Source organism: Nerophis ophidion, linkage group LG21 (assembly GCF_033978795.1).
Source record: "Nerophis ophidion isolate RoL-2023_Sa linkage group LG21, RoL_Noph_v1.0, whole genome shotgun sequence".
NCBI lineage: Eukaryota > Metazoa > Chordata > Actinopteri > Syngnathiformes > Syngnathidae > Nerophis > Nerophis ophidion.
This window is the reverse complement of record NC_084631.1, coordinates 10,761,175-10,775,715: the sequence shown is the minus strand read 5'-3', so window position 1 is coordinate 10,775,715 and position 14,541 is coordinate 10,761,175. Positions and strand designations below refer to the sequence as shown.

The 14,541-nt window shown below is 41.1% G+C and overlaps 1 protein-coding gene across 3 annotated transcripts in view; it reads left to right on the top strand.

Moving 5' to 3' along the window:
- The first annotated feature begins 14,377 nt into the window (after positions 1-14,377).
- The window catches only part of mag (myelin associated glycoprotein), an 88,209-nt gene continuing 88,045 nt past the window's right edge, over positions 14,378-14,541 (top strand). For 2 of the 3 annotated variants that reach the window (XM_061881886.1, XM_061881887.1), the window contains exon 1: positions 14,378-14,541. This exon is cut by the window's right edge and continues 582 nt beyond it. The gene's annotated coding sequence lies outside the window, so the exon portion shown is untranslated. The other variant, XM_061881889.1, reaches the window with a different exon arrangement.

Below are 14,541 nucleotides of genomic sequence, written 5' to 3'. Positions count from 1 at the left end.
ATTAGGGATGTCCCGATACAACTTTTTCACTTCCGATACGATACCGATATTGTAGCCTTGAGTATTTGCCGATACCGATATAAATACGATACGATATAGGCACGAATCATACATATATTTATTCCTTATTTTGTTTTGTAGAATGTTAGAAAAGGCTTGATAAAGTGATGTTACTGTTACTGATGTTGTAGTGTTAAAACAGAAAACAATAGTCAGCAAGAGTAGGTATAGGAAAAACTGACCCATTTATTATTAACCAATAGGTTACATAAATTTTAACCTTCAACATAAGAGTATTACCTCAACAAATCCAATAAAAACAAAATGTTATATTTAAAGTGCAAAATAACCACTAATACCAACATAATTATACAATTGAAAAGAACAAATTAAAAATAAATTAGAAGACCCTGAAAAATAACCTAAATAAATCCAGTTTAAAAAAAAAAAAACGTTTTAAAGTGCAAACAATTCAAGTTCACTTCAGTTATTTTTTTACTGTCAGCATATGTTGGAAACAACTGTGGGCAGGGACAAAAACCACAAAAACAACACAATATAGTCCACTGTCCAACTGCTCTAAATTAAGAGTTCACAGCTCCAGTTTCACTGACTGACTATGCCCAAAACAATGTAGTAATTACTCTTAGTCTTCACTGAAGAATAGTGTAAACACAATAAACATATCACTCTAATAACAAGAGCATAAAACAAATAATAATCAGTCAGTGCTGACTACCCTTACTACTCCTCCTCCTCCTTCTCCACTTTCTGCAGTCCGAGCATAATGTGGAGATTTTTTTTTAAGAAGATAAGCATTTCGGCATGCTGTGAGTTAAAATACTTCCACACAGCCGACATCAGTACACTTTGCCGAGCACACGCGTTGTCGTTGTTGTGATCACGTGGGCTGTGCATGCTGGATCAGAGACGCTCTTCTTCCGCGGCCGCCACCAACGTTAATTAAGGGGTATTGCCGCCACCTACTGTGTTGGAGTGTGATCAAACCAGTCACCTATTATAGAAGTGCTGCAGCGGCAAATGGACAGCTTATATCGGAGCGCTTATATCGGAGTTTTTAGATTCAGTCCGATAAAATCCGATATTCACTTTTTTGGCTAATATCGGACCGATTTCCGATATCAATATCGGATTGGGACATCCCTAATAATAATGTCGTTATTTCACCTGTCCTACTGTTCTGCTCCGGTGCAGACCCTTGTAGAGGAGCACAGGGCAAACGTCCCCTTCAGGGTCGATGTTTTCGTCAGGTTGAAACCCTTCACTTTACCCGTCAATGGGTTTGCCAAGCTCCGCTTTCAAATCAGAATTTGAGGCCGCCGATTTGTGACAGTCTGGTTGCTTTATTGTTAGTTTTGCAGGACACAACCATACCGGTTCATCACTCGACTGCGCAGTGCAGCGCTACCGCTCTCTCTCTTTGCTCGCCCACTCACGCAGTGACGTCACTCTGAACACGTTGCCATTCTCGCAAACACACATATGCTACTCTTATAAGGTAACCAGCTCCCCTGCTGTGCACATGTAGAGACATAAAATCCATCCATTTTATACTGCTTGTCCCCCTCGGGGTCGCTGGAGCCTATCTCAGCTGCATTCAGGCGGAAGGCGGTGTACACCCTGGACAAGTCACAACCTCATCGCAGGGCCAACACAGATAGACAGACAACATTCACACTCACATTCACACACTAGGGCCAATTTAGTGTTGCCAATCAACCTATCCCCAGGTGCATGTCTTTGGAAGTGGGAGGAAACTGGAGTACCCAGAGGGAACCCACGCAGTCACAAGGAGAACATGCAAGCTCCACACAGAAAGATCCCGAAGCAAGGATTGAACCCAGGACAACTCAGGACCTTCGTATTGTGAGACACATGCCCTAACCCCTCTTCCACTGTGCTGCCCAGATACATAAAATGTAGATACAAAACAAGTAGATACATAGACGTGCACACAGCTGTTTGGCTTGATGCCAAATATTAGCGGAGTTAAGACCGTCCAATTAGCGTCAACTAATGCAATTATAATGTTTGAATATTATAACAAATTGCTACAATTTGTGTTTTATCTTTTAACAACAGTGTTTTTAGACGTTTGTTACGTCTCGTCTCGACTACTGTGACGTATTATTTTCGGGTCTCCCCATGTCTAGCATTAAAAGATTACAGTTGGTACAAAATGCGGCTGCTAGACTTTTGACAAGAACAAGAAAGTTTGATCACATTACGCCTGTACTGGCTCACCTGCACTGGCTTCCTGTGCATTTAAGATGTGACTTCAAGGTTTTACTAATTACGTATAAAATACTACACGGTCTAGCTCCAGCCTATCTTGCCGATTGTATTGTACCATATGTCCCGGCAAGAAATCTACGTTCAAAAGACTCCGGCTTATTAGTGATTCCTAGAGCCCAAAAAAAGTCTGCGGGCTATAGAGCGTTTTCCGTTCGGGCTCCAGTACTCTGGAATGCCCTCCCGGTAACAGTTCGAGATGCTACCTCAGTAGAAGCATTTAAGTCTCACCTTAAAACTCATCTGTATACTCTAGCCTTTAAATAGACCTCCTTTTTAGACCAGTTGATCTGCCGCTTCTTTTCGTTCTCCTATGTCCCCGGAGGGGGTCCGGTCCGATGACCATGGATGAAGTACTGGCTGTCCAGAGTCGAGACCCAGGATGGACCGCTCGTCCGGACCCAGGATGGACCGCTCGCCTGTATCGGTTGGGGACATCTCTACGCTGCTGATCCGCCTCCGCTTGAGATGGTCTCCTGTGGACGGGACTCTCGCTGCTGTCTTGGATCCGCTTGAACTGTCTCAAAGGACTGCACAAATCATTACGACTACAACATCCTCGGAAAAACCCACAAAAGGGCAAGGAAAACTCACACCCAGTGGGCAGGGAGAATTCACATCCAGTGGGACGCCAGTGACAATGCTGACTATGAGAAACCTTGGAGAGGACCTCAAATGTGGGCACCCCCCCCTCTAGGGGACCGAAAGCAATGGATGTCGAGCGGGTCTAACATGATACTGTGAAAGTTCAATCCATAGTGGCTCCAACACAGCCGCGAGAGTCCAGTTCAAGCGGATCCAAGACAGCAGCGAGAGTCCCGTCCACAGGAAACCATCTCAAGCGGAGGCGGATCAGTAGCGTAGAGACAGATTTGCTGTTAAAATAAAGCCAAAATGGACACATTTTCGTAGTTACCTTGGAAAAGTACCGATATACATTTTAGTACCGGTACCAAATTATTGGTTTCGGGACAACTCTTATTTATGTGTAAATAACACATTTCACAACGTATATGTGTTGTGAAATGAGTTTCTATTCTATTCTATTCTATCTATATATTTGCGGCTTATAGTCCGGTGCGATTAATACATGGAAACATATTTTTCCCCCAAAATTTAGTGGGTGTGGTTTCTATACCGGTGCACTTTATAGTCCGGAAAATACGGTATATGTCAGGCTTTAAGTTATTTAAAACATTTTTAAGTAAATGTGGGACTAGTTATGTTTAATTTAGCAGCCAAAAACATCAATCAACACCTTTTGTATGTTTGTGTAAGAGAAGCATCAACATTTTATTTTAAGATAGGGCAAATCTCTTAATAAAATTGGTCAAAATATGGCATTTATCAAATAAAACAAGTGTGTGTGGTCATACTTTTACGAACTCTTCCTAGAGACTTTAACCACATCAGTCACGGTTAAAATGACCAAAACTACACATGGATGTGATGATGAACGCGTACAAATTTTTTATAAGATGTGGGCTCGGCATGGAGACGATTTTTGCTCGGATGATTTTTGGCCGTTTTTTGGTGGGGAAAAAAAGGGTCGCACTTTTATGAACTCCTAGAGATTTTGACCAAATGAGTCGATACTACACATATTGTTGATGATTAATTGTGAACAAATGTTGTCTACGTCATAAGATGTGGGCGTGGTATGGCACCAAACTCCGATGATTTTTGGCCATTTTTTGGCGAAAAAAAGGGGTCCTACTTTTACGAACTCGTCCTAGGGACTTTGACCAAATGAGTCGTGGTTACAAAAACTGATAATGCACATGGACGTGATGATAAATGTAAACAAATTTTTCTTACGCCAAAAAATGTGGGCGAGGCTTGACACCGACTTTTGCTCTGATGGTTTTTGGCCGTTTTTTTGTGAAAAAAAAGGGGTCGTACTTTTACGTACTCCTTCCAGGGACTTTCACTAAATGAGTCGCGGTTAAAATTACAGATACTAAACATATTGGTGATGATAAATTGCGAACAAATTTTGCCTATGCCTTTAAAATGTGGGCGTGGCATGACGCCAAACATTGCTGCGACTGTTCTTGGCCATTTTTTTGGCAAAAAAAAGGGGTCGTACTTTTACGAACTCCTCCTAGAGACTTTGACTAAATGAGTCGCAATTAAAATGACCAATACTTCACATGGACGTGATGATAAATGTGAACAAATTCTGAACAAACGCCATAAGATGTGGGCGTGGCATGGCACCATTTTTGCTCTGATGGTTTTCGGCCATTTTTTGGCGGAAAAAAGGGGTCGTACTTTTACGTACTCCTCCTAGGGACTTTGACTAAATGAGTCGCGGTTAAAATTACAAATACCACACATATTGGTGATGATAAATTGCAAACAAATGTTGCCTATGCCTTTAAATTGTGGGTGTGGCATGACGCCAAACATTGCTACAACAATTGTTGGCCATTTTTGGGGGGAAAAAAGGCGCCATACTTTTACAAACTCCTCCTAGAGACTTTGACTAAATGAGTCGCAGTTAAAATGACCAATACTTCGCATGGACGTGATGATAAATGTGAACAAATTCTGTCTACGCCATAAGATGTGGGCGTGGCATGGTACCATTTTTGCTCTGATGGTTTTTGGCCTTTTTTTGGCGGAAAAAAGGGGTCGTACTTTTACGAACTCCTCCTAGGGACTTTGACTAAATGAGTTGCGGTTTAAATTACAAATACCACGCATATTGGTGATGATAAATTGCGAGCAAATTTTGCCTATCTCATAAAATGTGGGCGTGGCATGACGCCAAACATTGCTGCGACTGTTCTTGGCCATTTTTTTGGCGAAAAGAAGGGGTCCTACTTTTACGAACTCGTCCTAGAGACTTTGACTAAATGAGTCGTAGTTAAAATGACCAATACTTCACATGGACGTGATGATAAATGTGAACAAATTCTGTCTACGCAATAAGATGTGGGCGTGGCATGGTACCATTTTTGCTCTGATGGTTTTTGGCCTTTTTTTGTGAAAAAAAAGGAGTCGTACTTTTACATACTCCTAGGGACTTTCACTAAATGAGTCGCGGTTAAAATTACAGATACCAAACATATTGGTGATGATAAATTGCGAACAAATTTTGCATATGCCTTTAAAATGTGGGCGTGGCATGACGCCAAACATTGCTACGACGGTTGTTGGCCGTTTTTGGGGGGAAAAAAGGCGCCATACTTTTACAAACTCCTCCTAGAGACTCTGACTAAATGAGTCGCAGTTAAAATGACCAATACCTCGCATGGACGTGATGATAAATGTGAACAAATTCTGTCTACGCCATAAGATGTGGGCGTGGCATGGTACCATTTTTGCTCTGATGGTTTTTGGCCATTTTTTGGCGAAAAAAAGGGGTCGTACTTTTACGAACTCCTCCTAGGGACTTTGACTAAATGAGTTGCGGTTTAAATTACAAATACCACACATATTGGTGATGATAAATTGCGAGCAAATTTTGCCTATCTCATAAAATGTGGGCGTGGCATGGCGCCAAACATTGCTGCGACTGTTCTTGGCTATTTTTTTGGCGAAAAGAAGGGGTCCTACTTTTACGAACTCGTCCTAGAGACTTTGACTAAATGAGTCGCAGTTAAAAGTACCAATACTTCACATGGACGTGATGATAAATGTGAACAAATTCTGTCTACGCCATAAGATGTGGGCGTGGCATGGTACCATTTTTGCTCTGATGGTTTTTGGCCAATTTTTGGCGGAAAAAAGGGGTCGTACTTTTACGAACTCCTCCTAGGGACTTTGACTAAATGAGTTGCGGTTTAAATTACAGATACTACACATATTGGTGATGATAAATTGCGAGCAAATTTTGCCTATCTCATAAAATGTGGGCGTGGCATGACGCCAAACATTGCTGCGACGGTTGTTGGCCATTTTTTGGGCGAAAAAATGGCGCCATACTTTTATGAACTCGTCCTAGAGACTTTGACTAAATGAGTCGCAGTTAAAATGACCAATACTTCACATGGACGTGATGATAAATGTGAACAAATTCTGTCTACGCCATAAGATGTGGGCGTGGCATGGTACCATTTTTGCTCTGATGGTTTTTTGCCTTTTTTTGGCGGAAAAAAGGGGTCGTACTTTTACGAACTCCTCTTAGGGACATTGACTAAATGAGTTGCGGTTTAAATTACAGATACTACACATATTGGTGATGATAAATTGCGAACAAATTTTGCCTATCTCATAAAATGTGGGCGTGGCATGGCGCCAAACATTGCTGCGACTGTTCTTGGCCATTTTTTTGGCGAAAAAAAGGGGTCATACTTTTTCGAACTCGTCCTAGAGACATTGACTAAATGAGTCGCAGTTAAAATGACCAATACTTCACATGGACGTGATGATAAATGTGAACAAATTCTGTCTACGCCATAAGATGTGGGCGTGGCATGGTACCATTTTTGCTCTGATGGTTTTTGGCCATTTTTTGGCGGAAAAAAGGGGTCATACTTTTACGTACTCCTCCTAGGGACTTTGACTAAATGAGTTGCGGTTTAAATTACAAATACCACACATATTGGTGATGATAAATTGCGAGCAAATTTTGCCTATCTCATAAAATGTGGGCGTGGCATGGCGCCAAACATTGCTGCGACTGTTCTTGGCTATTTTTTTGGCGAAAAGAAGGGGTCCTACTTTTACGAACTCGTCTTAGAGACTTTGACTAAATGAGTCGCAGTTAAAAGTACCAATACTTCACATGGACGTGATGATAAATGTGAACAAATTCTGTCTACGCCATAAGATGTGGGCGTGGCATGGTACCATTTTTGCTCTGATGGTTTTTGGCCAATTTTTGGCGGAAAAAAGGGGTCGTACTTTTACGAACTCCTCCTAGGGACTTTGACTAAATGAGTTGCGGTTTAAATTACAGATACTACACATATTGGTGATGATAAATTGCGAGCAAATTTTGCCTATCTCATAAAATGTGGGCGTGGCATGACGCCAAACATTGCTGCGACGGTTGTTGGCCATTTTTTGGGCGAAAAAATGGCGCCATACTTTTATGAACTCGTCCTACAGACTTTGACTAAATGAGTCGCAGTTAAAATGACCAATACTTCACATGGACGTGATGATAAATGTGAACAAATTCTGTCTACGCCATAAGATGTGGGCGTGGCATGGTACCATTTTTGCTCTGATGGTTTTTTGCCTTTTTTTGGCGGAAAAAAGGGGTCGTACTTTTACGAACTCCTCTTAGGGACATTGACTAAATGAGTTGCGGTTTAAATTACAGATACTACACATATTGGTGATGATAAATTGCGAACAAATTTTGCCTATCTCATAAAATGTGGGCGTGGCATGGCGCCAAACATTGCTGCGACTGTTCTTGGCCATTTTTTTGGTGAAAAAAAGGGGTCATACTTTTACGAACTCGTCCTAGAGACATTGACTAAATGAGTCGCAGTTAAAATGACCAATACTTCACATGGACGTGATGATAAATGTGAACAAATTCTGTCTACGCCATAAAATGTGGGCGTGGCATGGTACCATTTTTGCTCTGATGGTTTTTGGCCATTTTTTGGCGGAAAAAAGGGGTCATACTTTTACGTACTCCTCCTAGGGACTTTGACTTAATGAGTTGCGGTTTAAATTACAAATACCACACATATTGGTGATGATAAATTGCGAGCAAATTTTGCCTATCTCATAAAATGTGGGCGTGGCATGGCGCCAAACATTGCTGCGACTGTTCTTGGCTATTTTTTTGGCGAAAAGAAGGGGTCCTACTTTTACGAACTCGTCTTAGAGACTTTGACTAAATGAGTCGCAGTTAAAAGTACCAATACTTCACATGGACGTGATGATAAATGTGAACAAATTCTGTCTACGCCATAAGATGTGGGCGTGGCATGGTACCATTTTTGCTCTGATGGTTTTTTGCCTTTTTTTGGCGGAAAAAAGGGGTCGTACTTTTACGAACTCCTCCTAGGGACTTTGACTAAATGAGTTGCGGTTTAAATTACAGACACTACACATATTGGTGATGATAAATTGCGAACAAATTTTGCCTATCTCATAAAATGTGGGCGTGGCATGGCGCCAAACATTGCTGCGACTGTTCTTGGCCATTTTTTTGGCGAAAAAAAGGGGTCATACTTTTTCGAACTCGTCCTAGAGACATTGACTAAATGAGTCGCAGTTAAAATGACCAATACTTCACATGGACGTGATGATAAATGTGAACAAATTCTGTCTACGCCATAAGATGTGGGCGTGGCATGGTACCATTTTTGCTCTGATGGTTTTTGGCCATTTTTTGGCGGAAAAAAGGGGTCATACTTTTACGTACTCCTCCTAGGGACTTTGACTAAATGAGTTGCGGTTTAAATTACAAATACCACACATATTGGTGATGATAAATTGCGAGCAAATTTTGCCTATCTCATAAAATGTGGGCGTGGCATGGCGCCAAACATTGCTGCGACTGTTCTTGGCTATTTTTTTGGCGAAAAGAAGGGGTCCTACTTTTACGAACTCGTCTTAGAGACTTTGACTAAATGAGTCGCAGTTAAAAGTACCAATACTTCACATGGACGTGATGATAAATGTGAACAAATTCTGTCTACGCCATAAGATGTGGGCGTGGCATGGTACCATTTTTGCTCTGATGGTTTTTGGCCAATTTTTGGCGGAAAAAAGGGGTCGTACTTTTACGAACTCCTCCTAGGGACTTTGACTAAATGAGTTGCGGTTTAAATTACAGATACTACACATATTGGTGATGATAAATTGCGAGCAAATTTTGCCTATCTCATAAAATGTGGGCGTGGCATGACGCCAAACATTGCTGCGACGGTTGTTGGCCATTTTTTGGGCGAAAAAATGGCGCCATACTTTTATGAACTCGTCCTACAGACTTTGACTAAATGAGTCGCAGTTAAAATGACCAATACTTCACATGGACGTGATGATAAATGTGAACAAATTCTGTCTACGCCATAAGATGTGGGCGTGGCATGGTACCATTTTTGCTCTGATGGTTTTTTGCCTTTTTTTGGCGGAAAAAAGGGGTCGTACTTTTACGAACTCCTCTTAGGGACATTGACTAAATGAGTTGCGGTTTAAATTACAGATACTACACATATTGGTGATGATAAATTGCGAACAAATTTTGCCTATCTCATAAAATGTGGGCGTGGCATGGCGCCAAACATTGCTGCGACTGTTCTTGGCCATTTTTTTGGTGAAAAAAAGGGGTCATACTTTTACGAACTCGGCCTAGAGACATTGACTAAATGAGTCGCAGTTAAAATGACCAATACTTCACATGGACGTGATGATAAATGTGAACAAATTCTGTCTACGCCATAAAATGTGGGCGTGGCATGGTACCATTTTTGCTCTGATGGTTTTTGGCCATTTTTTGGCGGAAAAAAGGGGTCATACTTTTACGTACTCCTCCTAGGGACTTTGACTTAATGAGTTGCGGTTTAAATTACAAATACCACACATATTGGTGATGATAAATTGCGAGCAAATTTTGCCTATCTCATAAAATGTGGGCGTGGCATGGCGCCAAACATTGCTGCGACTGTTCTTGGCTATTTTTTTGGCGAAAAGAAGGGGTCCTACTTTTACGAACTCGTCTTAGAGACTTTGACTAAATGAGTCGCAGTTAAAAGTACCAATACTTCACATGGACGTGATGATAAATGTGAACAAATTCTGTCTACGCCATAAGATGTGGGCGTGGCATGGTACCATTTTTGCTCTGATGGTTTTTTGCCTTTTTTTGGCGGAAAAAAGGGGTCGTACTTTTACGAACTCCTCCTAGGGACTTTGACTAAATGAGTTGCGGTTTAAATTACAGACACTACACATATTGGTGATGATAAATTGCGAACAAATTTTGCCTATCTCATAAAATGTGGGCGTGGCATGGCGCCAAACATTGCTGCGACTGTTCTTGGCCATTTTTTTGGCGAAAAAAAGGGTTATACTTTTACGAACTCGTCCTAGAGACATTGACTAAATGAGTCGCAGTTAAAATGACCAATACTTCACATGGACGTGATGATAAATGTGAACAAATTCTGTCTACGCCATAAAATGTGGGCGTGGCATGGTACCATTTTTGCTCTGATGGTTTTTGGCCATTTTTTGGCGGAAAAAAGGGGTCATACTTTTACGTACTCCTCCTAGGGACTTTGACTAAATGAGTTGCGGTTTAAATTACAAATACCACACATATTGGTGATGATAAATTGCGAGCAAATTTTGCCTATCTCATAAAATGTGGGCGTGGCATGGCGCCAAACATTGCTGCGACTGTTCTTGGCTATTTTTTTGGCGAAAAGAAGGGGTCCTACTTTTACGAACTCGTCTTAGAGACTTTGACTAAATGAGTCGCAGTTAAAAGTACCAATACTTCACATGGACGTGATGATAAATGTGAACAAATTCTGTCTACGCCATAAGATGTGGGCGTGGCATGGTACCATTTTTGCTCTGATGGTTTTTGGCCAATTTTTGGCGGAAAAAAGGGGTCGTACTTTTACGAACTCCTCCTAGGGACTTTGACTAAATGAGTTGCGGTTTAAATTACAGATACTACACATATTGGTGATGATAAATTGCGAGCAAATTTTGCCTATCTCATAAAATGTGGGCGTGGCATGACGCCAAACATTGCTGCGACGGTTGTTGGCCATTTTTTGGGCGAAAAAATGGCGCCATACTTTTATGAACTCGTCCTAGAGACTTTGACTAAATGAGTCGCAGTTAAAATGACCAATACTTCACATGGACGTGATGATAAATGTGAACAAATTCTGTCTACGCCATAAGATGTGGGCGTGGCATGGTACCATTTTTGCTCTGATGGTTTTTTGCCTTTTTTTGGCGGAAAAAAGGGGTCGTACTTTTACGAACTCCTCTTAGGGACATTGACTAAATGAGTTGCGGTTTAAATTACAGATACTATACATATTGGTGATGATAAATTGCGAACAAATTTTGCCTATCTCATAAAATGTGGGCGTGGCATGGCGCCAAACATTGCTGCGACTGTTCTTGGCCATTTTTTTGGCGAAAAAAAGGGGTCATACTTTTACGAACTCGTCCTAGAGACATTGACTAAATGAGTCGCAGTTAAAATGACCAATACTTCACATGGACGTGATGATAAATGTGAACAAATTCTGTCTACGCCATAAAATGTGGGCGTGGCATGGTACCATTTTTGCTCTGATGGTTTTTGGCCATTTTTTGGCGGAAAAAAGGGGTCATACTTTTACGTACTCCTCCTAGGGACTTTGACTTAATGAGTTGCGGTTTAAATTACAAATACCACACATATTGGTGATGATAAATTGCGAGCAAATTTTGCCTATCTCATAAAATGTGGGCGTGGCATGGCGCCAAACATTGCTGCGACTGTTCTTGGCTATTTTTTTGGCGAAAAGAAGGGGTCCTACTTTTACGAACTCGTCTTAGAGACTTTGACTAAATGAGTCGCAGTTAAAAGTACCAATACTTCACATGGACGTGATGATAAATGTGAACAAATTCTGTCTACGCCATAAGATGTGGGCGTGGCATGGTACCATTTTTGCTCTGATGGTTTTTTGCCTTTTTTTGGCGGAAAAAAGGGGTCGTACTTTTACGAACTCCTCCTAGGGACTTTGACTAAATGAGTTGCGGTTTAAATTACAGACACTACACATATTGGTGATGATAAATTGCGAACAAATTTTGCCTATCTCATAAAATGTGGGCGTGGCATGGCGCCAAACATTGCTGCGACTGTTCTTGGCCATTTTTTTGGCGAAAAAAAGGGTTATACTTTTACGAACTCCTCCTAGAGACATTGACATAATGAGTCGCAGTTAAAATGACCAATACTTCACATGGACGTGATGATAAATGTGAACAAATTCTGTCTACGCCATAAGATGTGGGCGTGGCATGGTACCATTTTTGCTCTGATGGTTTTCGGCCTTTTTTTGGCGGAAAAAAGGGGTCGTACTTTTACGAACTCTTCCTAGGGACTTTGACTAAATGAGTCACAGTTAAAATTACCATTACTACACGTATCGGTGACGATAAATTGCGAACAAATTTTGCCTATCTCATAAAATGTGGGCGTGGCATCGCGCCAAACATTGCTGCGACTGTTCTTGGCCGTTTTTTTGGCGAAAAAAAGGGGTCATACTTTTACGAACTCGTCCTAAAGACTTTGACTAAATGAGTCGCAGTTAAAATGACCAATACTTCACATGGACGTGATGATAAATGTGAACAAATTCTGTCTACGCCATAAGATGTGGGCGTGGCATGGTACCATTTTTGCTCTGATGGTTTTTGGCCATTTTTTGGCGGAAAAAAGGGGTCGTACTTTTACGAACTCGTCCTAGGGACTTTGACTAAATGAGTCGTGGTTAAAATTACAGATACCACACATATTGGTGATGATAAATTGCAAACAAATTTTGCCTATGCCTTTAAAATGTGGGCGTGGCATGACGCCAAACATTGCTACGACAATTGTCGGCCATTTTTGGGGGGAAAAAGGCGCCATACTTTTACAAACTCGTCCTAGAGACATTGACTAAATGAGTCGCAGTTAAAATGACCAATAATTCACATGGACGTGATGATAAATGTGAACAAATTCTGTCTACGCCATAAGATGTGGGCGTGGCATGGTACCATTTTTGCTCTGATGGTTTTTGGCCATTTTTTGGCAGAAAAAAGGGGTCGTACTTTTATGAACCCCTCCTAGGGACTTTGACTAAATCAGTCACGGTTAAAATTACCATTACTACACATATCGGTGATGATAAATTGCGAACAAACTTTGCCTACCTCATAAAATGTGGGCGTGGCATGGCGCCAAACATTGCTGCAACGTTTTTTTGCGAAAAAAAGGGGTCATACTTTTACGCAGTCCTCCTAGGGACTTTGACCAATTGAGTCGTGGTTAAAATTACCAATACTACACGTACTGGAGATAATTAATTGCGAGCAAATTTTGCCTATGCCATAAGGTGTGGACGTGGCATGGCGCCAAACATTGCTTCGACGTTTTTTGGCCATTTTTTTGTGGAAGAATAGTAGTCTTACATTTACGAACTCCTCCTTGGGTGTTTGACTAAATGAGTTGCAGTTAAAATTACAGATAATACACATGGACGTGATGATAAATGTAACCAGATTTTGTCAACGTCATAAGATGTGGGCGTGGCATGGCACCGATTTTTGCACTGAGGGTTTTTGGCCGTTTTTCGGTGGGGAAAAAAGGCTCGTACTTTTATGAAATCCTTGTAGGGATTTTGACCAAATTAGTCACAGTTAAAATTACCGATACTACACATATTGTTGATGATTAATTGCGAGCAAATTTTGTCAACGTCATAAGATGTGGGCGTGGCATGGCACCGATTTTTGCTCTGATGATTTTTGGCCGTTTTTCGGTGGGGAAAAAAGGCTCGTACTTTTATGAAATCCTTCTAGGGATTTTGACCAAATTATTCACAGTTAAAATGACCGATACTACACATATTGTTGATGATTAATTGCGAGCAAATTTTGTCTACGTCATAAGATGTGGGCGTGGCATGGCACCGATTTTTGCTCTGATGGTTTTTGGCCGTTTTTCGGTGGGGAAAAAAGGCTTGTACTTTTATGAAATCCTTCTAGGGATTTTGACCAAATTAGTCACAGTTAAAATGACCGATACTACACATATTGTTGATGATTAATTGCGAGCAAATTTTGTCTACGTCATAAGATGTGGGCGTGGCATTGGCACCGATTTTTGCTCTGATGGTTTTTCGCCGTTTTTCGGTGGGGAAAAAAGGCTCGTACTTTTATGAAATCCTAGGGATTTTGACCAAATTAGTCACAGTTAAAATGACCGATACAACACATATTGTTGATGATTAATTGCGAGCAAATTTTGTCTACGTCATAAGATGTGGGCGTGGCATGGCACCAATTTTTGCTCTGATGATTTTTGGCCGTTTTTCGGTGGGGAAAAAAGGCTCGTACTTTTATGAAATCCTCCTAGGGATTTTGACCAAATTAGTCACAGTTAAAATGACAGATACTACACATATTGTTGATGATTAATTGCGAGCAAATTTTGTTTACGTCATAAGATGTGGGCGTGGCATGGCACCGATTTTTGCTCTGGTGGTTTTTGGCCGTTTTTTTGTGGGGGAAAAAAGGGATCGT